This window comes from Manis javanica, chromosome 9 (genome assembly GCF_040802235.1).
Source record: "Manis javanica isolate MJ-LG chromosome 9, MJ_LKY, whole genome shotgun sequence".
Taxonomy (NCBI): domain Eukaryota; kingdom Metazoa; phylum Chordata; class Mammalia; order Pholidota; family Manidae; genus Manis; species Manis javanica.
In genome coordinates, this window is record NC_133164.1 from 32722294 (window position 1) to 32736010 (window position 13717).

Below are 13717 nucleotides of genomic sequence, written 5' to 3' on the forward strand. Positions count from 1 at the left end.
GTAGGTTAGATGGTTGTCATCCTAGTTGGGGAAAAACAATGAAAGAATTTACTGTGGTATTAGGCAAATGTATTATGAGGGCGCCAGGTCCAATAACTGAACATTTATACTATAGTGAAATCATATTTTATCACTTGCATGCTTGGAAATAGATCTTTACTTTCTTCATGTAGAAAATCCATGCTGGATTTGTTTCTCCAATATCCATAGGTTACTTTTCATTATTTTTACCAACCAATATTTTTATTATTCACTGTACAGGATTTATAACAGGAAACAGTTGTGGAACATCAAGAGAAATGCTTTTTATAAAGCAGATTTGCATTTTCCTTTCAGTATCTGATAACAGTTACATTTATCTAGGTGTAGGAACATTCTGACAGGTGTGGGGGACAAATGGTTCATATAAACTCACTATTGCAGGAAAGTGGACCTTTTGATAAAGACATCTTAGAACTGATAAGTAAAGTACAGAGAACATAACTGTATGCTATTATGTATTATTTTATTACCTTTATGTTGATCCCGATCTTTTATATGGATGGCAAAGCATTGATGAAGACGAAATGTAGACATCTGTGTCACACCCTTGGCTGCCGTGTAATCCTTACATCAAGGACTAGTTATCAGGCGAAGGATTCATATTTCATTAAAATACAGATAGTATTCTTTATAGAGTCGGAAAACTTAAACACTGTGGAGTGCTTTGGAATTTTAAATGAATGGTTTCCATTTATATTAAATTTTAATTTACTTAGTCAAACATTTGTTAAACATGATTTTTGAGCTGAGCCTTGAACCAGACCAGACATTATGGCTGAAAATAGGGCAGCAAGGTGTGTCTCTTGCCTGAGAGAGAATGTTTGTAGGATGGAAGAGGGTACCGTGCAGAGGAAAAGATTTAAGACTTAATAAGGGAGCTTACAAATAAATATTACTGATAGGTCAATAGAACCCAAACTTCTCATGCTGTCAGCCTCTCAGAGTGTATTGTTTCCTTTCTTCACCTTCCATACTGAAACCCAGCCACACTGGATGTACTTTTAAGTTTCCTCAGACCAAGATTGTTCCATGTTAGAGGCTTTGCTGTTTGCAAAAAAATAGAAAAATAAAAATCTGTTTGCCTGGACCATTTTCCTGTTTTATTCCCATAGCTGGTAACTTCTTAATATTCAAAGCCTCACCTTTTTAAGAAGTCTTCCCTCTCCTATGAGTCTGGAGGCACCATTTTAACGGTCTATTCGTCTATTTGTTTTTTGTCTTTCTCTGCCCCAAACCTTCCCCCATACATAATACATTTTTAATAGATGGCGAATGAATGAAGAACAAGGACAAATGCAGGAAAGAAATGTGGAAACAGTCAGTATAACTCAATGAGGCTTCTTGGGCAGTCACTTTTTAAATCCATTTTTGATGGAAGGAGAGATTATCACTCCCTCCTCAACCCAAAAGCTAAATATAGGTAATGGCATAATACATACAAAGCCTGGAGGCTGTGAGGCCAATATAGAAAATACTGGGCAGTTTTGACTTCTGAAACAGAATCTATCCATTTAACTAATCACAACAAATAATTTAGGGGTGCCTATTCTGTATGCATGACATGGTGATTTGAACTCACATGTAATCCGTTGGTGAGAATTTGAGGCATTTTGTAAAGGGGCCAAAAGACCAAGAGGCTTGGAGATACTACAGTAAGACATGGGAGCTGAGGTGTTCCTTGAGCAGCAAATCCTATGATGAAAAAGGGCATTCTAATATAATAAAGTCTAATAATAAAGTCAAAGTCAACCTTTCAAAGGTGGCCTGCAAAGGTTTCATTTATTCTTCTTCTTAAGGAATAGCACCAGTGGTTACATTCTCACAGAAGGAGCCTCTTTTAAATGCAAATACTCATAATTTAAGCTTTTAACCTTAATTATCAATTAAATTCCTGCAAGGTTTAGTTGATTGTGGAAAGAAAAATACTGACAAATGTGGTTGGCTGAGGTGATGGGTTTAAGTATCAAGGGGAGGAGTAAGAGTGGTAACAAGAAAGCAAGCTCCACGGAAAGTGGAGGCAGGAGGGCTGCCAGGGCATAATTTTCCTAAAGCTCGCCCTGACTGTTAACTCGGAATCATCTTGCTTGATGATCTTATTCTAAAAGCAATGGGTAAGATGGTTAGTACTTGGGAGTGTTGACAGAACAGTCAGTTATCAGAAAAACATAAGGCCCTAAGGAAATAAGCACCTAATTAATGAAATAGCAAATGAAATGAAAAGGAAACCATATATTTGAATACATACCGACTGGACTAGGCAAGAGAGTGTGTTGCAGTGAAGGGACTAATAGAATTTCAGATTAGAAAGAGGCCTCAGCAGTGAGTGAGCTGAAACCTGTACCAGATGCCAATGTGTGTCTTACAGAATTGCTGTTAAATTGGAAAACGTGTCCAACTTCTGCTTGACCTCGGAAGGGGCAAGGATCTCAGAGGAACATAATATTTTGCCTCTGACTCTCAACAGGCCCCTTCCATATGTTTGGCCCAAACGCTTTTCCCTTTATCGTTGAGCTCAGAAGTGAAAGGAATAATTTAATCTGCCTTTTATTTGATTTCTTTATTAAATGTTTTAATGTTCCTATTCTGTCCTAACCTCCTTTCGAAGATTTTATTGTCCATATTATCTTTTCCCTCTTGTTCTGGATTTTGAGCCCTTCAAGCCAGTGTTTGTTCTCTTCTGATGTATACTAAGTATTCAATGATGTTTCTCAAACATCCGGGTGGGGACTCAGCAGTCCTGACAGCAACTGAACAGCCAGAAAGACTTGCCCTCCATGGTTCCAGTTACTCTGATGAACACTTACCATTATACTTGATTTCTGGGTTTTTAATTTGTTGTTTAAGAGTTTTTTTGGATGAGTAATTCCAAATTTTTTTGGTTGAAGAAAGGAAAGGAATGTTAGATCTAAAAATCTTCCTGAAAATTATGAGCTTAATAATTAATATGGCAAGACTCAAATATAAGTGCTTTCAAAGGGCTACAGACATTACAGCTTTTCTGTAGGAAAAGCTGAAGGAAACTAGGCTTTTTTCCACTGACTTCATATTTCTCTTTCCCTGAAAGTTGTCATGAAATGCACTGTTTAAATTGTGACTAAGAAACCCTTGAATGCAATTTAATGAACATGCATAAAAAAGTACAAATGAGAAATAAACCTAAGAGACGGAGTGATACCTGAGCACAGGCTAATAGAAATGAAATATTTATAACTCTAGGCTTTCTTTCTTAGAAACTAAATGCCAGGCATAGAGACATAGAATGAATGTGTGTGTGTGTGTGTGTGTGTGTGTGTGTGTGTGTGTGTGTGTGTGTGTGATTACTTACACAATGTGAAAGACTGTGTTTTCATTTCTGGTCATCACCTTAGCAAACTAATCAATGAGGCATGAACTGCTATCTGCAATGAAAGAAATGAAAAATAAACCAGAGATAATCCCTCAGTTAAAAGGTTATTCCATGTGATAAAAGCTATTTTGTTAATTTATTTACTTACTGGTACAGTGAGATAAAGTGAAAGTACAATTAGGGAATTCTTCTTGAAAGGATTTAAAGGGCAATGATGACTTAATATTTTGTATTACTTGATAAACACTTAAGAGAATTTTTAAACTAAAATTTTTGTAGCACATAATATTCTGCATCATTTAGCTTTAGTTTATTTTGTATTTTAAATTTTGTATGTATTCACATTAATATAATTGATTTTTCATTAGAAGTCTTTAGATGAATCCTTAACATTTTATATTATGTCTCTAATTTAATGAAGGATGGTTCTTTTTTGGAAGGCTTCTTGAATTTTAATATTTTCTGTTAACTTCATGCATGATATATAGTTTTTTTTGGAAGTTATTAATTTGTTCTTGCTCCAGCTAATTTATCCAGCAGATACAGTGTTAATTTTCTGTTAGTTACCAGACTGTGTTGAATTCTAGAGAAACAGAAATAAATAGAATATAGCTATTGCATTTAAAGGCTTTGTGTGCCTACACAAAAATGATATATACATTATTATATTACCATGGTAGGTATTATAATACAGTCCATGGTATGGAAGTGGATGGAAGTTGGTGAGCCACATGTACCTAGGGAGATTAGGGAAGTAATTGATATGAATTGGCTTAGGGGTTCTCTCATGGACAATTGAAGGAAAGGGCATTCCAGGCAGAAGGATTAGCATCTGTAAAGCATGGATATATGAAAATAATTAGGTACTGAGTGAGGGTGGGAAAGTTTTAAGAAGTTATACTGGAAAGGAATTGAGGCATTTGCTCCTAAAGGGTCTTGAATGCTATGATAAGAAATTTGGTGAGCTTTGGAAGATTTGCAGAGTTCACGGAAGGTGCTGGAATGTTATTTCTGTATAGATCACTCAGGTCAGTAGACTACAGGAATGGAAGGGAAAGGACCTAAGATAAGGCAGGAACAATGTGAATGAAGAGAGTGAGATGAAAAATATCACAGGTAGAATCAAAAGGAGCTGGTGACCATTGAGCTGAGAAGTAGAAAATACACTAAAGAGAAGAAGGAATTGGGGTGACCCTGGGTCTGGCTTTGGCAGTGGACACAGAGTGGTTTATTAACAGATACATTTCTTATAATAGGTGATGAGGTGCAGGTTTGGAGTGCATATTACCCTAAACATTTACTTTTGACATACTGAATTTGAAGTGCTTGTGAAATATCCACATATTCAGTACACCAATGGAAAAAATGGTGTTTAGAACTCAAGGGGAAAAGGAAAACACTACTTCCAAGTTCCCAGAAGTTTGTTTTAATCATTGATGAATTAGACTTCGATTTCATTTCTAAGCCAATTTAGAAGTTATTTCAGGGTACCAAGTTTTCTATTTAATAACTAGAATATTTGTTACTTTGTAAAAAATATGTTCAAAGAAAGTTATTCTTTAGAGCTCATTAATTATCCCACTAGACTGAAGGTTGTGTTTTTATTTATATAGTTTGTTTGATAATCCTTTTCTCACTAGAAAAGATATTGACAGCTATTAAAATTCCTGTGTAATGTCTACTCAGTGAAATCGGGCAGGTAAGGAGGAAGAATAGTAACATTAAGGTAGAAATGGGATGAAGATGATGACACAAATATAAGAAGCTGCATTCTTAAATTGGAAAAATGAACTCTTGGAAGTCACAAAATATGCTGAGCTTTTCCCTTTGTTCGCATAGTTCACATTCTTCTTATCTGATGCTACTAGCTTCTTTGGCTATTTTATTTCTGATTTAAACATTTTACCTGCCACAGCATCACTTGAACATGTTAGGAAAGGGAAGATGTGGCTTACCAAAGGTTAAGTGGCTTGCCAAGGTCACACATTTAATACATGGCAGTTTCTGTCTTTTGATGCTGGAGCAAGTGATCTATTGTCTCTATTATTTGGAGACACCATGTTATAATGAAATAAGCACAGGCTTTGAAGTCAGAGATACATGGGTCTGACATGAAGATCTGGAATTCCTGAGTCTGCTGTTGGGTCAGTCAGCTCAAATTTCATCATTGGAGGAATGGAGATAATAATATGTGCCTTCTAGGACTGTTAGAAGTTAAATGAGATGAGATATGCTACTCACCTGGTGCACAGTGAGTGTCCTGCTTATATTAGCTTTCCCTTCTTCATCAGCAAATTCAGTCTTAACTCCTGATGTTCTCAAACTGGGAGAAAAGATAATTCATGAATCCACTATATGACCTCAAAAGTTAGACAATTATTAGGCCTGTAGTCCCTCTGCCCACTTCTTTTCTTAGCTCTGTAGGCTTATTTCTATCCTTTCTATTTTACAATACACTTTAAAAATTTTAATCTCTCTGATTGATGCCCTTGAAGATAGGCTTCTTAAACATTGAATTAGCATTGAACCTGCACTTTTAGTGGTATTATTCATACTACTATTTGGAAAGTCAGTTTAAGGAAAGTGGAATAGAAATATTAACCTGTGTTTTCATAAGGAATCGTATATATTTAATCAATTGGAATAGATCTCATTGTATTTAGAGTGACCACCTCTAAAGTGTATATATTACTACACTTAAGCACATTATACCTACACAAGTGGATCTCAACTAGCAGTTGACTTACTTGAACCAGTAAAAGTGTGAAAAAAAGTTGTTCTAAATTTTGTTTTATTTTTCAAAAAATGATTATTTTGTTATATTATTCTGTAAAATTATCCTTTAGGAACAACTGTGTTTACAATGGCTAATGAACTGGACTTTCTAGAACAGTCCCTATCTCCTCATTCAGTTAATATTTTCTGAACCCCTCATGTGTTGGGCACAATTCTGAGTTCTTCTCATTGGTATGCTGAGACCTATTGTTACTGTCACAAAGACCTCATCCATGTGATGCACCAGTATTATTGGAACCATTGAAACTGTTTCTATGAAAGTATTACTATAAAATCCATATAGTATAGGGGATAATATTCAGGAAGAAATAATATAATGTAGTCACTATTTTAGCATTGCTGTTAGCATTTGAAAGTAATTAATAATAGTCATATGTATGCTATTTATTTAAGTATCTATAGACATTTTGAGAGGGTGTCAAGTAATGATAGAATAACTTCCCTTTATTATTATATCATCCTTAATAAATTTTTGTATATATTGTAGATGAATAGTAGGAGATGAAAAAAGGCTGAACCTAACCTACTTCCATAAGGTTTATTTGTGAATATTAGAAATTAAATTTATCTCTTCACTTGTTTGTGGATATAGTCACTCCTAAAAAAACGATGTTACCAAATTGCAAAGTTTTAGAAACTGGATTTAAAAGAGAAATGCCAATACCCTTTTGAATGGAAGTGGTGGAAATGGTATTACTGTAGTCCATCTATGCCTTATTTATCATGCTGTGGTTATAGAAATAACAAATAATTAGTGGATTTAATCAACTATGTCTTCATACCTTAATTGCCTATAGAAGAAAATGAAAAAGAAATTTCTTAAGCCGTGTTACCTGTTAGGACAGGTTGCCATAAGAATTAGTGAAATAGAAGCCGCAGCCCCGCGGAAGACGAGGCCAACGCGAGAGGCCAGGCTGCTGGACCTGCCTCAGGCCCGTCGCGGGACCGCGGCGCAGGGGGCCTTCGGGGGTGGGGGGGCTCTCGCGCCTCCACCGGCCGGTTGTGACGTAGCGGCCCAGGCCTCGGCCGTCTGCTCATCCCCGCAGGGCCCGGCCTCTGGCAGCTGCGGGGAACGCTGACGCAACAAAGGCGGCCCCGAAGGCGTCGCGGCTCAGGCGGCCCCCTCCGCAGCCGGCGCGGGACCCGCGGGACCCGCGGACTCCGACATGGAGGAAGTATTTGATGATGCATCTCCTGGAAAGCAAAAAGAAATCCAGGAGCCAGATCCTACTTATGAAGAAAAAATGCAAACTGACCGAGCCAATAGGTTTGAGTATTTATTAAAGCAAACAGAGCTGTTTGCACATTTCATTCAGCCTGCTGCTCAGAAGACTCAAACCTCACCTTTGAAAATGAAACCAGGACGCCAACGAATAAAAAAGGATAAGAAACAGAACTTGCAATCAGTAGGCGACTACCGACACGGTAGAACAGAGCAAGCGGAGGATGAAGAACTACTAACAGAAAGCTCCAAAGCAACCAACGTTTGCACTCGATTTGAAGACTCTCCATCGTATGTGAAATGGGGTAAACTGAGAGATTATCAGGTTCGAGGATTAAATTGGCTCATTTCTTTGTATGAGAATGGCATCAATGGTATCCTTGCAGATGAAATGGGTCTGGGAAAAACTCTTCAGACAATTTCTCTTCTTGGGTATATGAAACACTATAGAAACATTCCTGGTCCTCATATGGTTTTGGTTCCTAAATCTACATTACACAACTGGATGAGTGAATTCAAGAGATGGGTACCAACACTTAGGTCTGTTTGTTTGATAGGAGATAAAGAACAAAGAGCTGCTTTTGTCAGGGACGTTTTATTACCAGGAGAATGGGATGTATGTGTAACATCTTATGAAATGCTTATAAAAGAGAAGTCCGTTTTCAAAAAGTTTAATTGGAGGTACTTAGTTATAGATGAAGCTCACAGAATCAAAAATGAAAAGTCTAAGTTATCAGAAATACTGAGGGAATTCAAGACTACAAATCGATTATTATTAACTGGAACACCTCTTCAAAACAACTTGCATGAGCTCTGGTCAATTCTTAATTTTTTGTTGCCAGATGTCTTTAATTCATCTGATGACTTTGATTCCTGGTTTGATACAAATAATTGCCTTGGGGATCAAAAGCTAGTTGAAAGGCTTCATATGGTATTGCGCCCATTCCTCCTTCGAAGAATTAAAGCTGATGTTGAGAAGAGTTTGCCTCCAAAGAAGGAAGTAAAAATCTATGTGGGTTTGAGCAAAATGCAGAGGGAATGGTATACTCGGATATTAATGAAGGATATGGATATACTAAACTCTGCAGGGAAGATGGACAAAATGAGGTTATTGAACATCCTGATGCAGTTGAGGAAATGCTGCAATCATCCATATCTCTTTGATGGAGCTGAACCTGGTCCACCTTATACCACAGATATGCATCTAGTTACCAACAGTGGCAAAATGGTGGTATTAGACAAACTGCTCCCTAAATTAAAAGAACAAGGTTCACGAGTACTAATCTTCAGTCAAATGACAAGGGTGCTAGATATTCTGGAAGATTATTGTATGTGGAGAAATTATGAGTACTGCAGATTAGATGGGCAGACACCCCATGATGAGAGACAAGAGTCCATCAGTGCATACAATGAACCAAACAGCACAAAGTTTGTGTTCATGTTAAGCACGCATGCTGGTGGTCTTGGCATCAATCTTGTTACTGCTGATGTAGTAATTTTGTATGATTCAGATTGGAATCCCCAAGTAGATCTCCAGGCTATGGACCGAGCACATAGAATTGGACAAACCAAGACAGTCAGAGTGTTCCGCTTTATAACTGATAACACTGTAGAAGAAAGAATAGTGGAACGTGCTGAGAGGAAACTCAGACTGGATTCAATAGTCATTCAACAAGGAAGACTTGGGGATCAGAATCTGAACAAAATTGGCAAAGATGAAATGCTTCAAATGATCAGACATGGGGCAACACATGTATTTGCTTCAAAGGAAAGTGAGATTACTGATGAAGATATTGATGGTATTTTGGAAAGAGGTGCAAAGAAGACTGCAGAGATGAATGAAAAACTCTCCAAGATGGGTGAAAGCTCACTTAGAGACTTTACAATGAATGCAGAATCGAGTGTTTATAACTTTGAAGGAGAAGATTATAGAGAAAAACAAAAGATTGCTTTCACAGAGTGGATTGAACCACCTAAAAGAGAAAGAAAAGCCAACTATGCTGTTGATACCTATTTCAGGGAAGCTCTTCGTGTCAGTGAACCTAAAGCACCAAAGACTCCTCGACCTCCAAAACAACCCAATGTTCAGGATTTCCAGTTTTTTCCTCCACGTTTGTTTGAATTACTGGAAAAAGAAATTCTATATTACAGAAAAACTATTGGGTACAAGGTGCCTCGAAATCCTGACCTACCAAATGCAGCACAAGCACAAAAAGAAGAAAAGATTAAAATTGATGAAGCTGAACCCCTAAATGATGAAGAATTAGAAGAAAAAGAGAAGCTTCTAACACAGGGATTTACCAATTGGAATAAGAGAGATTTTAATCAGTTTATCAAAGCTAATGAGAAGTGGGGCCATGATGATATTGAAAATATAGCAAGAGAAGTAGAAGGAAAAACTCCAGAAGAAGTTACTGAATATTCAGCTGTGTTCTGGGGAAGATGCAATGAACTCCAAGACATACAGAAGATTATGGCTCAGATTGAAAGGGGAGAGGCAAGAATTCAAAGAAGAATTAGTATCAAAAAAGCACTTGACACAAAGATTGGACGGTACAAAGCACCTTTCCATCAGCTGAGAATATCATATGGTACTAACAAAGGAAAAAACTATACTGAGGAAGAGGATCGTTTTATGATCTGCATGCTGCACAAACTTGGATTTGACAAAGAAAATGTTTATAGTGAATTACGACAGTGTATTTGCAACTCTCCACAGTTCAGATTTGACTGGTTTCTTAAGTCCAGAACAGCAATGGAGCTCCAGAAGAGATGTAACACCTTAATTACCTTGATTGAAAGAGAAAACATGGAACTAGAAGAAAAAGAGAAGGCAGAGAAAAAGAAACGAGAACCAAAGCCTTCAACTCAGAAACGTAAAATGGATGGAGCAACTGATGGTGGAGGAAAGAAAAAGAAGCTGAAACTATGAATAAATACTTGTTTCATAATCACTAACTTTAAACTAGTAGTTCTTTAATTTACGGGTCCTCATAAGATGTAGTGTACAATGCTCAATTATGTAATTCAGAGACATCAGGTTCATCTGTTTACTGAGCTAGAAACAGTATGTAGTTTTCACTTTTTTAAATGTAACAGCTGTGCTCAAATTTTTTTTCATCATTAACACTTGAAGTAATAAAACAGGCTTAATTTATTAAAAAAATTAGTGAAATGAATTGGTTAAATATAACATCATCTAAATCTATAAAGATTTAAATGATTTGTTCATGAATAATCCATCTAGGAGCTTTTTTGTGTGTGTGGGATTTAGGCCTTATCAGCAAATAAACTTTGGTATTGATATAATTATAAGAGAACAACAATATATTTCTGTAGTCTACCATTTAGTCCATGTTTTATGCACGTTTAGACTATTGAATTAATCTCTAAAACAATAGAAAGACATTCTTTACTAGAAATAGCTTGCTGTTGCTTTGGCTTTGTGGCAAACTGATATTAGGGAACATATATGGTTGTTGTTGAACCTGATTGCTTTAGCAGCCCTAGGGCTGATAGTATCAGGTTCCAGCTTGCCCTGCTGGGTCAATGTGGACCCAGGCCTTTAAAGAGAAAAGTTCAGGGAAAGTTCACTTCTATTGTTTCACCATGGTTACAAAACAGAAAGGGGAAGAAAAGAGAAGAAGAAAAGAAGAAATCTTGGGTTTGTGACCACTCGCTGCCATGAGTCCTTTACTGTGTTCTTTTTATTTTTGTCAATTAAACATTGCAACAGAGAGAATTAAAATTTACGGTAATCTATGATGAATACAAGACAGAATACACTAGATTATTACTTGTATGTAATCCCCAGATATGTTCCATGACTGGTGGTGTCTTTGCATCAAGTGTTAGACTAATTTAATTTCATTTAAAGTATTATTTTAATTTTTCCATAGAAAAAATTAAAAACTTGAAGGTTGCTGTGATATGAAAGATTTGTTGATTTTGGAGGGCAAGGGGAATAACTTATTAAAAGTAATTTAACTTCAATTAAATTTAGTGAAATAAGGTGTTATTTTAACTTAAAGAGAGATATTATAATTTATTATTCAATTCTGGCTATAAACTAAGGCAACATTTTCATTAAAAACTTTTTTTTACCTTATATGTTAGAGGTTGTGGTATGTAAGCACCAGCATGACCTTACTTGGAGCACCTTCTGAATATATTTGAAGGTAGGTAAAAATTCAAAGAAGTTCAAAATCCTAAGTCTAGGCTTTATTTGCAAGTTGTGGAAATTTTGTTCTAAAAATATTTACCAAGTGCTAGTTCTAGGAAGGTCAATGTAATCTAGTTTTTTGCACATTTTGTTTTCTGAGTCTAAAAACCTTATGGTTAAAACAATACAGTTGGCAGTTCTTTTATTTTAAAAATGATCATTTTAATGATACCTATAGTATAGAACATTAACTGCATAAACCCGCCATAATCACTGCCTGATGATATTTCAATCTAATTTTTGCCTCAGTTTTATTTTTAACATGAATTTATATTTTCAAAACAAGTTTCAGAAGTTCTAAGGAAAGAGCAGCTTTATTTTCTGAAAAGAAGTGTGATTTATTTAAGAATATATATTCAAAAGTACATGTAAGATATTTCTTCAAGTAAAGATGTCATGGGTCATTTTATAATTTCTATAGTTACATTAAAAATACTGTTTTAATTGTTATTTGTCCTGCATGGCAAAAATTAGCTTCCAGAGGTGAGAAATGAAGACAGGGAGTTAGAAAGAATAAAGATAAGGAGCAAGATGAAACTTTGTAGCTTTTTGGAATGACAGTATCTCTGTTATATCCTCCTTTGTTTATTGATCCTTTGCTGCTTTGATTAAGATAATTTATTTTCCTTAAAGGCATCTGTGCCAAACACAGAACTGAACTTTTTCATGATTTAAATGAAGAGTGGTGAAGGAAAAGGGACAGATTTAAGTGTCTGCTCAAAGTAATCACAGTATAGAAAGTACCAAATTACATTTTGCATTATCAGTTTTATAATTTCACTTATATTACATAAAAAAGTATTTCTGCAACTCTTTTCATAATGCTTGCTCATATTTCCAATATCACCTAGAAATGATAAAATTATAAATTGTTTCTATACTGATTATTTTACCATCTAAAGGATAGTTTTAAAAAAAATTCTTGGATTTTTCCAAATGATCTTAATCTGTTATCCACATATTTTCATTGTGGTTTCTTCATAGTTAAAATAGGAAAATATTTAATTTGTAGCCTGTTTGATATTGCTGATTATCACTTCTGAAAAAAGATTGCTTGAATAACTGAATCAGGCATTGGGTAACAAGGAACTTATGACTTATGAATTCAGAGGTCACCTAGTCCTTCACCTGCTGGCAGACAGGACACACCTCAGTGATTCAGGATAAATGGCTGCCTCTCAGATGTTAAAAAACCTTTAAAAGAAGAGTCTACAGAGGCTTTACCTGATAACCTATTCTAATGTTTAACTGCTCTAATGAGAGGAAGAACTGTTTTCTATCTCATCTACATCCCTCCTGTTGCAGTTTAAGGTTTGACACTTATTTTTAATGTTGTTTTCCTGCTCTTTATTACTGTGTATTTTGAATTTATTATTGGCCAGATTTTCCCAGTGCATGAAGAGTTGGAAATAAATCTCATGCATTTCCAAGGATCCAGCATAGTATGTGACCTAAACGTGTATTGCTTAACTACAGTGGCCTTGAAATCATGTTTTCTCTCACCTTAGAAACTTTTTTGTCCATCAGTAAAGGGACATAATAGTGTAGTTTTATCTAGAGTAACTGGCTAGGGAAATTGTTGAATTCATTACTGCTTCAGTGCAGTAAATAGCTCTAATATGATTTGGTTAAAAAATATTTAAGTTTTCTATATCTTACCCTAGAAATCAACTTTAAAGTTTCTTCCATAGAGAAATTCTTCTAAGACTTTCAAGTCCCAGTATAATTTTGAAGTAAATTATTTGCTATGCAGATACTCCACTGGCTTCATTTATTCTATTTTTGTAATGTAAGAATCTATATGAAGAAGAGGCAGGAAAGGAAACAGAGGATTTTTAAGTACTCTGTCCTGTGAAACTAAAAAGGATACAGTATTTATTCAGAACCTCATTTTGTCTTTTTAACAATTCAGTGTCTTTCAAATACAAGCAGTTCTGAAATTTAAATTGCTTGGTGTGGCTTACAAGATCCTTTATGATTAGCTCTTGTTTGTTTTTCCTCTTTTCCTGGGCCACCCCCTCCCGCTCATCACACACAAACCCCTTCACACTGGCAGTTCTTGTTCAGGCCCCACAGCAGCAGTTCCAGG

The 13717-nt window shown here is 35.8% G+C and overlaps 1 protein-coding gene and 1 pseudogene across 2 annotated transcripts in view; both read left to right on the forward strand.

Annotated features, from left to right (window-relative positions):
* Positions 1-13717, forward strand: part of DACH1 (dachshund family transcription factor 1) — a 400485-nt gene that overhangs the window by 136229 nt on the left and 250539 nt on the right. The gene's annotated exons all lie outside the window — the stretch shown is intronic.
* LOC140842986 (SWI/SNF-related matrix-associated actin-dependent regulator of chromatin subfamily A member 5 pseudogene) lies at positions 6973-10586 on the forward strand (annotated as a pseudogene).